The sequence below is a fragment of the Capricornis sumatraensis genome, chromosome 3 (genome assembly GCF_032405125.1).
Source record: "Capricornis sumatraensis isolate serow.1 chromosome 3, serow.2, whole genome shotgun sequence".
NCBI classification, from domain to species: Eukaryota; Metazoa; Chordata; class Mammalia; order Artiodactyla; family Bovidae; genus Capricornis; species Capricornis sumatraensis.
Window position 1 is genome coordinate 62,484,954 of NC_091071.1, and position 13,756 is coordinate 62,498,709.

The 13,756-nt window shown below is 39.3% G+C and overlaps 1 non-coding gene across 1 annotated transcript; it reads left to right on the top strand.

Annotated features, from left to right (window-relative positions):
• Positions 1-468: 468 nt before the first annotated feature.
• On the top strand, positions 469-575 carry LOC138077372 (U6 spliceosomal RNA). Its single transcript, XR_011144808.1, has one exon. It is a non-coding gene; the product is annotated as a U6 spliceosomal RNA (small nuclear RNA).
• Positions 576-13,756: the final 13,181 nt, after the last annotated feature.

A 13,756-nucleotide genomic window follows, 5' to 3' on the forward strand; every position in this document is an offset into this window, starting at 1 on the left:
TAGTGTTGTAGAGCTGAGCTTTCTCCAACAATAACATACTAATATTAGAACAAAAGCATTCCTTTTACCCTCTGACATCAAATCCCAGAGTGGTTGATGTATCAGTTGGTACTCTGATGCACTGCAAGAGTGAATGTATTGCTCATTCCTGGATAAGTACTTTTCCTATCAGCAAGGATGGATTCATGATAGCATGTTTCGAAGAATTCTTGATAGAAATTGGAGATAAAATATGTCAGCCATTATATTATACTTTTAAAAGTAATCAGTTTCATAATGCCACATCTTGGTCAATTAATAAAAAGATGGAATACAATTGACTACTTTGGCACCTACATCTAACTAGAAACTTCAACACAACTAATCATTTTGTACTTTCTCAATGATAACTGTAAGTACTTTCTTCATGTCTATGTTCTGGAAGGTAATTTTCGGTCATATATATCACTTGTCTAAAAATGCAATTGGTTGCTCACTTCTGCAGCACATATACTAAAATTATAACGATATAGAGAAGATTAGCATGGCCCCTGCCCAAGGATGACATGCAAATTCGTGAAGCGTTCCATATTTTTATGACTCTGAGAGGTGGGATGGGGAGCGAGGTGGGAGAGGGGTTTTAGGATGGGGGATACATGTCACACCCATGGAGGATTCATGTCAATGTGTGGCAAAAACCACTACAATATTGCAAAATAATTAGCATCCAATTAAAACAAATAAATTTAAAAAAATATAATTGGTATTATACCTTATCATTTAAAAGAAAATGTACTGATGTACCACAAAGGCCAAATGTTAAACTGTATTTTATCAAATTCTTTATAAATTTAATCATATTAAAAACAGTGAAGCACTGTTGTGTGTCTACTCAGGACTTGTAAATGGATATGCAAGCAAACCACTCAGTTTTTGTTCAAATCTATGGCAGCATATTATGTAATTGCACACACTGATTTACTATTACAGTTAAAAATGGATCACAAATTATGACCAATGACCCAGGCATCACAGAATGTACATGTGCCCATCATGACAACAGTCTAAGGCTACAGGCTGGTTTTCCTGACACATGAGTCCCATTCTTCTGGGCTCTGACTCTAAACCATCCTAGGTAAAAATTCAATAGGCTAACAGGATGGTACCACCTCACAGAGAACTTCATAATTAGGAAAATATATGTGCTTTCTCTAAATATAAGAAATTTTTAGCTGGCTTAATCACGGTTTCATAGCTCAGTGTGTCACATGTTGCTAATGTCATTGTGAATTAATAAAAACCTTTTCAAGAGTCTTGGTATGGGTTCTTATCCATATGAATTAGGTAATATGTAAATTCCCAGATGAGGTATGATATAATCAGGTTAGGAAAATACCTCTTGTTAGTGGAACCAGTGCCATGAGGAACTGATGACCAAGAGTTAAAATAGGCATTTCTTATTTTAATGGTTGTATAATACAGACATATATTTATGTGCATTTTTGTTGTCTACTAAGGACCCATGGACTATAGCCTACCATGCTTCTCCGTCCATGGGATTTTCCAGGCAAGAATACTGGAATGGGCTGCCTTTTCCTTCTATGGGGATCTTCCCAACCCAGGGATAGAACCTGGGTCTCCCACATTGTAGTCAGATGCTTTACCATGTGAGCCACCAGGCAAGTTATATTTATGTGCATGATACAACAAAAAATACTCAGCACAACTGCAATTTTTAAAATATATGATGAAAAACCAATGTTTCCAAACACGATTCCCAGATTACTGATAAACAAGGAGAAATATTCTTCTTTATATATAAACATATGAACTCCAAATATAAATCCATTTAAATTCCTCCTAGATAGCAATGCAGAGACTTATTTCTAAATAGAACTTAGAAGTTACTTTAATTTAAATGTAATAACAATATCATTAGTCATGCTTGAGAAGCAGCAGGGTTTTTTTTTAATCCATTGTCTATTATATTTGTGTCTTCTGTATAAAGTGCTGAATGTGAGTTCTTATAGATGGATTTTTCTGGCTTATTCCTCAAGGTTATTAAAGCATGTATCATTACTGCAGGAACTAATGTTTTGTGTATTCATATCTTTTTTATCCCTAATGGTTTACACATGCAGATACATGTCTACTAAGTACCTGGAAACAGTATAGAATTTACTTGCCTGTTTCTCAGCTCCACTAGGAGTTCTTTGAAATGTAATTTAACATTAAATTCTTGTAAAGGTAATAATTTTAATATGATTTTCTCATTCACCTTTTGCAGGTAGGGGATATTCATTATCATATGAATATTGATTCATAAATGCTTTTAAGGAATGCAGTTGCTCTAATTTAAAGAGAGAAAATTTTCATTGTATTTAATATTTGATAGGGAATATACTTCTATTTAATATCCCATTGCAGAATAGTGATCTGTTTGTAACAGGACAGTGACCAAATTAAATGAAGACAGTTTTCTAAGGTCAAATGTACTGGTCTCTATGGTATAGTCTTTGCCATGAAAAAGAAACTAGCTATTGAATTCATTTCTCCTATACTTTCTCACCATGTCATTAATTTTAATGGGAAACAATTTGGAAGATATGATATAATAAAGAATTTGTTTGCCTATCACTAAGTAACTGATTATATATGGCATAGATAATTTAACTCAATAGTCATATTAAATATTTTTCAGGTTCACAGAACTGTGAAGTTCATGGAAATTGAATTCCATGTTAGACACCAACAGGGAGTATTGTCTAAGAAGATATTGCCTATTTATTGATAGATGAGATGATAAAGACAAGATGTCAAATAATAGCTATAACAATATGGTGAAATGACAGATGGAATGGAGGATGGAAAACTGACAGAGATACAAACTCAGTTATGATTATATATTAATGTTCTTCTCTGTGATGTTAGTTGGAAAAAAACTGTATCTTCCTCCTTTCTTCTAAATTGGAGTGAACCACATAAATGTACCTATGGACACAGATCCATATATATCTACAAACTTGTATACAAAAGGATCTAATTGCATCTGTACTCATAACAAGTGTCTTCTGAAAATCTTACAAAAAGTTGGTGTAGAAAGTCATCCCAGGCACCCTCATCTCTTTCCATATGACCATTCCATCAGAACTGAACTCACCCTGAGACTCACGGGCTAGCATCGGGAAAAACTCCAGCATAGCACACAGACCCTGTCATGTAAACATCTAAGGTTTAGCCTCTTTGAGCTGACCTGCAAACTTAAAGATGGGTAGAAAAGAGTCGTATTTCTCCGTTGTGTGTGCACACTTGGCAGCCCCTCCCCTTCATATTCAATTCTTTTTAAGTGAAGAGTTAACATAAACTAGGGGGAGAATCTGAAAGAATAAGTTACCATAAGTCATCACTTGATTTTATCTGGTGTGTCTTTTTTTTTAATTTATTAATTTTAATTGGAGGTTAATTACTTTATAATATTGTATCGGTTTTGCCATACATCAACATGAATCCGCCACAGGTATACACGTGTTCCTCATCCTGAACCCCCCCTCCCTTCTCCCTCCCCGTACCATCCCTCTGGGTCATCTCAGTGCACCAGCCCCAAGCATCCAGTATCATGCATCGAATCTGGACTGGCGATTCATCTCATATATGATATTACACATGTTTCAATGCCATTGTCTCACATCATCCCACCCTCACCCTTGTATGCAAGACAGCAAAAGAGACATAGATGTATAGAACAGTCTTTTGGACTCTGTGGGAGAGGACGAGGGTGGGATTATCTGGTGTGTCTTTTAGAGCCTTGCTATAGACATACCCATTTGAATGCAGAATTGCAAAGAATAGCAAGGAGAGATAAGAAAGACTTCTTCAGTGATCAATGCAAAGAAACAGAGGAAAACAATAGAATGGGAAAGACTAGAGATCTCTTCAACAAAATTAGAGATACCAAGGGAACATTCCATGCAAACATGTTCTCAAAAAAGGAAAGAAATGGTAGGGACCTAACAGAAACAGAAGATATTAAGAAGAGGTGGCATGAATACACAGAACTATACAAAAATTTCTTCATGACCCAGATAATCACGATGGTGTGATCACTCACCTAGAACCAGACATCCTGGAATGTGAAGTCAAGTGGACCTTAAAAAGCATTACTATGAATAAAGCTAAAGGAGGTGATGGAATTCCAGTTGAGCTATTTCAAATCCTGAAAGATGATGCTGTGAAAGTGCTGCACTCAATATGCCAGCAAATGTGGAAAAGTCAGCAGTGGCCACAGGACTGGAAAAGGTCAGTTTTCATTCCAATCCCTAAGAAAGGCAATGCCAAAGAATGCCCAAACTACGGCATAATTGCACTCATCTCACACACTAGCAAAGTAATGCTCAAAATTCTCCAAGCCAGGCTTCCACAACATGTGAACCGTGAACTTCCAGATGTTCAAGCTGGATTTAGAAAAGGAAGTGGAACAAGAGATCAAATTGCCAACATCTGCTGGATCATCAAAAAATCAAGGGAATTCCAGAAAAACATCTATTACTGCTTTACTGAATGTGCCAAAGCCTTTGACTGGGTGGATGACAACAAACAGTGGAAAATTCTGAGATATGGGAATACCAGACCACCTGACCTGCCTCTTGAGAAACCTGTATGCAGGTCAGGAAGCAACAGTTAGAACTGGACATGGAAGAACAGACTGGTTCCAAATAGGAAAAGGAGTACGTCAAGGCTGCATATCGTCACCCTGCTTATTTAACTTCTATGCAGAGTACATCATGAGAAATGCTGGGCTGGAGGAAGCACAAGCTGGAATCAAGATTGCTGGGAGGAATATCAATAATCTCAGATATGCAGATGACACCACTCTTATGGCAGAAAGTGAAGAACTAAAGAGCCTCTCAATGAAAGTGAAAGAGGAGAGTGAAAAAGCTGGGTTATAGCTCAACATTCAGAAAACTAAGATCATAGCATCCGGTCCCATTACTTCCTGGCAAACAGATAGGGAAACAGTGGAAACAGTGTCAGACTTTATTTTCCTGGGCTCCAAAATCACTGCAGATGGTGACTGCAGCCATGAAATAAAAAGACGCTTGCTCCTTGGGAGATAAGTTACGACCACGAACACAGCATATTAAAAAGCAGAGACATTACTTTGCCAACAAAGGTCCGTCTAGTCAAATTATGGTTTTTCCAGTAGTCATGTATGGATGTGAGAGTTGGACTATAAAGAAAGCTGAGCACCAAAGAATTGATGCTTTTGAACTGTAGTGCTGGAGAATACTCTTGAGAGTCCCTCGGACTGCAAGGAGATCCGACCAGTCCATCCTAAAGGAGAACAGTCCTGAATATTCATTGGAAGGACTGATGTTGAAGTTGAAACTCCTATACTTTGGCCACCTGATGCGAAGAGCTGACTCATTGGAAAAGACCCTGATGCTGGGAAAGATTGAGGGCAGGAGGAGAAGGGGATGACAGAGGATGAGATGGTTGGATGGCATCAGCAATGCAATGGACATAAGTCTGAATAAACTCTGGGAGTTGGTGATGGACAACAGGCCTGGCGTGCTGCAGTCCATGAGGTCGCAAAGAATCGGACACAACTGAGCAACGGAACTGAATTGAACTGATAGAGGACCAGCAGCATCAGCATCACCCAGTACCTTGTTGAAAATGAAGAGCCTCAGATTCCACCCCAGACCTACTGAATCGGAATCTACATCTTAGCAAGACTCTCAGGTCTTTTTTATGCATATTAAAGCTTGAAGAACATTGTTTTAGAGAATATTTTGTTTTTTAACACCTTCAAGCCTTGTATGCAGTCAACTTCATGTTGGTGAAATCTGTGCTTCAAATTTATAATATTCAAAATGGAAAAATTCAAAACTGTCATAGGAATACTGAGATAGCTTGATTGATTTCTATAGTATAAACAGTAAAAGGAGTTAGAGTGGTAAGGACCATCCTGGAATCTGTAGAATCCTGTTTGAAAATTAATTTAGGTTGAGGACTTACATGTTTAATCAGAGAGTTTTGACAATATGTGTGGTTTAGGCAATGCCACCAAGAACTCTGCAAAATAGATCCCAAAAGATATGTTCTATTCTTTGTTCTAAAGCCCACAGTGCTAGTCAGTAAAGTCCTTGAGGGTCATAATAGGTCAGGCAAATTATTAGACAAGGCCAGTACTTGTCTATTTGAAAATATGCCAAATATTTACTCAGAATGGATAAAATACTCTCAGCATTTAGAACTTCTTTTGGTGGGGGGTGGGTGCAGGAAATCAGAAACCATTTGCAATTATATTCAGAGTTGTATGCCCCACCAATGAGCATAAATAGCCAACAAGTCAATGCCAACATTAAATGCCCTTTGGAAAATTTAGCAATGAATTCTCAGGGCATAATATTTCAAGTGACCTAAAAACTTCAGTTATAGTGGGATCACTTAAATGTTTTGCAGTAAAAGTAATCTAAGTCTTAGTAGATTGTTAACATTTATTGCTGCCATTTTTACAATCAGGCATTAACAAGGAAATTTTGCTATTCATGTTATAAGAATTAAGGTATATTTTTGATGCCAAACACAGTACGAAGTTAATATGACTATTTTAATAACATTGACAAATATATTAAAATTTGGCATTATTGATATTTAAATTATAAGACCTTGGCTGTATACTGCATTGTCAAAACTAAGCAAATTATAACTGAAGTTCATTCTCATTTTAACTATTTGGTGATAGATATGACTTTCCATATCTAATCTGAAATTGCCATTTGGCAATTCTAGATTCAGTTCAGTTCAGTCGTCAGTCGTGTCCGAATCATTGAGAGCCCATGGACTGCAGCACATCCTGCCTCCCAGTCCATTGCCAACTCCCAGCGTTTACTCAAACTCATGTCCATTGCGTTGCTGATGCCATCCAACCATCTCATCCTCTGTCGTCCCCTTCTCCTCCCACATTCAATCTTTCCCAGCATCAGGGTCTTTCCAAATGAGTCCGCTCTTTGCATCAGGTGGCCAAAGTATAGGAGTTTCAGCTTCAACATCAGTCCTTCCAATGAATATTCAGGACTGTTCTCCTTTAGGATGGACTGGTTGGATCTCCTTGCAGTCCAAGGGACTCTCAGGAGTCTTCTCCAACACCACAGTTCAAAAGCATCAATTCCTTGGTGCTCAGTTTTCTTTATAGTCTAACTCTCAAATCCACACAAGACTACTGAAAAAAAACATAGCTTTGACTAGACGGACCTTTGTTGGCACAGTAATGTCTCTGCTTTTCAATATGCTGTGTTTGTGGTCATAACTTATCTCCCAAGAAGCAAGTGTCTTTTAATTTCATGGCTGCAGTCACCATCTGCAGTGATTTTGGAGCCCAGGAAAATAAAGTCTGACTCTGTTTCCACTGTTTTCCCATATATTTGCCATGAAGTGATGGGACCGGATGCCATGATCTTAGTTTTCTGAATGTTGAGCTTTAAGCCAACTCTTTCACTCTCCTCTTTCACTTTCATTGAGAGGCTCTTTAGTTCTTCACTTTCTGCCATTAAGGGTGGTGTCATCTGCATATCTGAGATTATTGATATTCCTCCCAGCAATCTTGATTCCAGCTTGTGCTTCCTCCAGCCCAGCATTTCTCATGATGTACTCTGCATAGAAGTTAAATAAGCAGGGTGACGATATGCAGCCTTGACGTACTCCTTTTCCTATTTGGAACCAGTCAGTTCTTCCATGTCCAGTTCTAACTGTTGCTTCCTGACCTGCATACAGGTTTCTCAAGAGGCAGGTCAGGTGGTCTGGTATTCCCATATCTCAGAATTTTCCACTGTTTGTTGTCATCCACCCAGTCAAAGGCTTTGGCACATTCAGTAAAGCAGTAATAGATGTTTTTCTGGAATTCCCTTGATTTTTTGATGATCCAGCAGATGTTGGCAATTTGATCTCTTGTTCCACTTCCTTTTCTAAATCCAGCTTGAACATCTGGAAGTTCACGGTTCACATGTTGTGGAAGCCTGGCTTGGAGAATTTTGAGCATTACTTTGCTAGTGTGTGAGATGAGTGCAGTTATGCCATAGTTTGGGCATTCTTTGGCATTGCCTTTCTTAGGGATTGGAATGAAAACTGACCTTTTCCAGTCCTGTGGCCACTGCTGACTTTTCCACATTTGCTGGCATATTGAGTGCAACACTTTCACAGTGTCATCTTTCAGGATTTGAAAGAGCTCAACTGGAATTCCATCACCTCCACTAGCTTTGTTCATAGTGATCCTTCTTAATGTCCACTTGACTTCACATTCCAGGATGTCTGGCTCTAGGTGAGTGATCACACCATCGTGATTATCTGGGTCATGAAGAAATTTTTTGTATAGTTCTGTGTATTCATGCCACCTCTTCTTAATATCTTCTGCTTCTGTTAGGTCCCTACCATTTCTTTCCTTTATTGAGCCCATCTTTGTATGAAATGTTCCCTTGGTATCTCTAATTTTGTTGAAGAGATCTCTAGTCTTTCCCATTCTATTGCTTTCCTCTATTTCTCTGCACTGATTACTGAGGAAGTCTTTCTTATCTCTCCTTGCTATTCTTTGGAAACCTGCATTCAAATGGGTATATCTTTCCTTTTCTCCTTTGCTTTTTGCTTCTCTTCTTTTCACAGCTATTTGTAAGGCCTCCTCAGACAGCCATTTTGCTTTTTTGCATTTCTTTTTCTTGGGGATTGTCTTCCTCCCTATTTCCTGTACAATGTCACGAACCTCATTCCATAGTTCATCAGGCACTCTATCTATCAGATCTAGTCCCTTAAATCTATTTCTCTCTTCTACTGTATAATCGTTAGGGATTTGATTTAGGTCATCTTGAATGGTCTAGTGGTTTTCCCTACTTTCTTCAATTTATGTCTGAATTTGGCAATAAGGAGTTCATGATCTGAACCACAGTCAGCTCCTGGTCTTGTTTTTGCTGACTGTATAGAGCTTCTCCATCTTTGGCTGCAAAGAATATAATCAATCTGATTTCGGTGTTGACCATCTGGTGATGTCCATGTGTAGAGTCTTCTCGTGTATTGTTAGAAGAGGGTGTTTGCTATGGCCAGTGTGTTCTCTTGGCAGAACTCTATTAGCCTTTGTCCTGCTTCATTCTGTACTCAATGGCCAAAGTTTCCTGTTACTCCAAGTGTTTCTTGACTTCCTACTTTTGCATTCCAGTCCCCTATAATGAAAAGGACATCTTTTTTGGGTGTTAGTTCTAGAAGGTCTTGTAAGTTTTTATAGAACTGTTTAACTTCAGCTTCTTCAGCGTTACTGGTCAGGGCATAGGCTTAGATTACCATGATATTGAATGGTTTGCCTTGGAAATTAACAGAGATCATTCTGTCATTTTTGAAACTGCATCCAAATACTGCATTTTCGACTCTTTTGTTGACCATGATGGCTACTCCATTTCTTCTAAGGGGTTCCTGCCCACAGCAGTAGATATAATGGTCATCTGAGTTAAATTCACCCATTCCAGTCCATTTTAATTTGCTGATTCCTAAAATGTCAGTGTTCACTCTTGCCTTCTCCAGTTTGACCACTTCCAATTTGCCTTGATTCATGGACCTGACATTCCAGGTTCCTATGCAATATTGCTCTTTACAGCATCGGACCTTGCTTCCATCACCAGTCACATCCACAACTGGGTGTTGTTTTTGCTTTGGCTCTATCTCTACCTTCTTTCTGAAGTTATTTCTCCACTGATCTCCAGGAGCATATTGGGCACCTACCGACCTGGGGAGTTCATTTTTCAGTGTCCTATCTTTTTGCCTTTTCATACGTGATATGAAGCTGTCTTGGGTATGGCATAAAGCCCTCTTGGAGGAGGTTGCTATTAACCCCACCATACAGCTGCCAGAACTTACACAGGACTGGGAAGTAGACTCTCGGAAGGCACAAGAGAACCTTGTGCACCAGGACCCAGAAGAAAGGAGCAGTGACCCCACAGGAGACTGCCCCAGACTCTCCTGTGTGTGTCCAGGAGCGTCTGGTGGAGGCGTGGGTCAGTGGTGACCTACTGCAGGGTTGGCACTGAATATAGCACTACATGAATGGGATCTTTGGAGGTTGGTCAGCATTATCTTCATTACCTCCATAATCTGGCCCCAAGTAAATAGCAGGGAGAAAACACAGCTCCACCCATCAACAGAAAATTGGATTAATGATTTACCGAGCATGGTTCACAATCAAACAAGACCCAGTTTCCCCCTCAGTCAGTCTGTCCCATCAGGAAGCTCCCATAAGCCTCTTATCATTCTCCATCAGAGGGCAGACAGACTGAAAACCACAATCGCAGAAAACTAACCGATCTAATCACTTGGACCACAGCTTTGTCTAACTCAATGAAACTATGTACCGTGCCCTGTAGGAGCACCCAAGACAGACTGGTCATGGTGGAGAATTCTGACAAAATGTGGCCCACTGGAGAAGGGAATGGCAAGTTCAGTTCAGTTCAGTTGCTCAGTCATATCCGACTCTTTGCGACCCCATGAACCACAGCACGCCAGGCCTTCCTGTCCATCACCAACTCCCGGAGTCCACCCAAACCCATATCCATCGAGTTGGTGATGCCATCCAACCATCTCATCCTCTGTTGTCCCCTTCTCCTCCTGCCCCCAATCCCTGCCAGCATCAGGGTCTTTTCAAATGAGTCAGCCGTTGCATCAGGTGGCCAAAATATTGGAGTTTCAGCTTCAACATCAGTCCTTCCAATGAACACCCAGGACTGATCTCCTTTAGGATGGACTGGTTGGATCTCCTTGCAGTCCAAGGGACTTTCAGGAGTCTTCTCCAACACCACAGTTCAAAAGCATCAATCCTTCTGCACTCAGCTTTCTTTATAGTCCAACTCTCACATCCATACATGACCACTGGAAAAACCATAGCCCTGACTAGATGGACCTTTGTTGGCAAAGTGATGTCTCTGCTTTTAAATATGCTTTCTAGTTCATGGCTGCAGTCACCATCTGCAGTGATTTTGGAGCCCAAAAAATAAAGTCAGCCACTGTTTCCCCATCTGTTTGCCATGAAGTGATGGGACCGGAAGCCATGATCTTTGTTTTCTGAATGTTGAGCTTTAAGCCAACTTTTTCACTCTTCTCTTTCACTTTCATTAAGAGGCTTTTTAGCTCCTCTTCACTTTCTGCCATAAGGGTGGTGTCATCTGCATATCTGAGGTGATTGATATTTCTCCCGGCAATCTTGATTCCAGCTTGTGCTTCTTCCAGCCCAGCGTTTCTCACTATGTACTCTGCATAGAATTTAAATAAGCAGGGTGACAATATACAGCCTTGATGTACTCCTTTTCCTATTAGGAACCAGTCTGTTGTTCCATGTCCTGTTCTAACTGTTACTTCCTGACCTACATACAGATTTCTCAAGAGGCAGGTCAGGTGGTCTGGTATTCCCATCTCTTTCAGAATTTTCCGCAGTTTAATGTGATCCACACAGTCAAAGGCTTTGGCATAGTCAAGAAAGCTGAAATAGATGTTTTTCTGACACTCCCTTGCTTTTTTGATGATCCAGAAGATATTGGTAATTTGATCTCTGGTTCCTCTGCCTTTTCTAAATCCAGCTTGAACATATGGAAGTTCATGGTTCACATACTGTTGAAGCCTGGCTTGGAGAATTTTGAGCATTACTTTACTAGCGTGTGAGATGAGTGCAATCGTGAAGTAGTTTGGGCATTCTTTGGCATTGCCTTTCTTTGGGATTGGAATGAAAACTGACCTTTTCCAGTCCTGTGGCCACTGCTGACTTCTCCAAATTTGCTGGCATATTGAGTGCAACACTTTCACAGTGTCATCTTTCAGGATTTGAAATAGCTCCGCTGGAATGCCATCACTTCTCCACTAGCTTTGTTCGTAGTGATGCTTCTTAAGGTCCACTTGACTTCACATTCTAGGATGTCTGGCTCTAGATGAGTGATCACACCATCGTGATCATCTGGGTCATGAAGGGAATGGCAAACCACTTCAGTATTCTTGCCTTGAGAACCCCATAACAGTATGAACAGTATGAAATACTAGATTCGATATGTGGATATACTAGATGAGATAAAAGTAGATGATAAAACTCATGTTGTAGATAAAGTAGATGAGATAAAATTCAGCCCATCTTTTGATGTTGCTCTGAGGAAACTAGAGGCATCAGAATCTTTTTTTAATTCGATAAACATAGGCTTTTTGTTGAGGTTGTCATGTATTTTCTTACCAAGTTAATTGAAATCTTTGAATGGTGCTTATTAAAATAGTGTAACACTGATTTTATAAAATATAGCATGCATTTGAGCCTGTTTTAATCATCTTGCATTCAGATAGAAGTAGAAATGTTTTAAAGCACTTGTTTTAAAGATATGGGCTATTCTGAATTACTCTTCTCAAATGTTACTGCTTTGTAGTGCCAAAGACCTAAATTCTAATCCTAGCTCTGCTACAGAAGAGCTCTGAGGATTTAGGCAACTAAAAATCTCTGTCCCTGATGTTCTTTGCCTGTGAATAATGATGGTATAAATTAAACCTTCTCTAAAAGTGCTTCCAGCTCTCACTGATCTCTAAGGTGTATTAAACACACAAGTGCATCCTTGGTTTTCTCATTAGAACAGACAGATGATATTACCAAGCACTTGATTGGTGGGGGCCAAATGATCAAGAGGCCAGCCAAGTTTTAGAATAAAATTTCAAGAAAAATTTTCTGGGATGCAGAAGGCAAATAAGAACTTTCTTTGCTGGGAATAGTCTATATTTAAAGTCATAAAATATTCTCTTTATTCAACAGAGAAGAAAAGAAAAGAAATTACAGCAAGACTCCAAATAGAGTCAGTTAAAAACACGGTTAAAAAACAGGCTCCTATTCAGTCCCTATAAGTCCCAGCCTTAATGCCCTCTAATGCAGAAATGCTGTTAGCAATCTATGACTCAGCTGAATGATAAAATAATTGAGAACATAGCACATAGTAACTATTGACAAATTATCCCTATGTTAGAGAAGAGAAAGTTAATTGGCATAGATGTTGTCAATTTTCTGGAAAAATGCAACCTTATATGGCCATCATCTTTGTATGGAGTGAATATGAAACCGAATAGTAGCATAATAGAACATAAAAAGTCATTTGGACATGTTTAGCATGTGGAATCTTAACATACATAGATAGGTAACCTCAGAAGATTGTAGCACTCAAAACAGGGTTATCAGTATGTCCACTCACACAATACCTGCTTTCAAGGAAAGGTCCATGTCAGTTTCAGACACTTACAAAATTTTGGCTTTTATTATATTGAAATGAATCAAATTATTTTTCTATCATCTCTTTTGAAATAAGCTTGGCTTCCCTGATAGCTCAGTTGGTAAAGAATCTGCCTGCAGTGCAGGAGACCCCGGTTCAATTCTGGGTCGGGAAGATCCCCTGGAGAAGGGATAGGCTACCCACTCCAGTATTCTTGGGCTTCCTTTGTGGCTCAGCTGGTAAGAATCTGCCTGCAATGCGGGAGACCTGGGTTTGATCCCTGGGTTGGGAAGATCCCCTGAAGAAGAGAAAGGCTACCCACTCCAGTATTATGGCCTAGAGAATTCCATGGACCATACAGTCCATGGGGTCACAAAAAGTCAGACATGACTGAGTGACTTTTACTTCACACTTTATATATATCTAATGTTTTCTTCTAAATGGTTCATATATTTTTTTAATGTATCATTTGATTTCACTTTGATCTATTTTAGCTCTCATTCTCAGGGAAAAGCAACTCT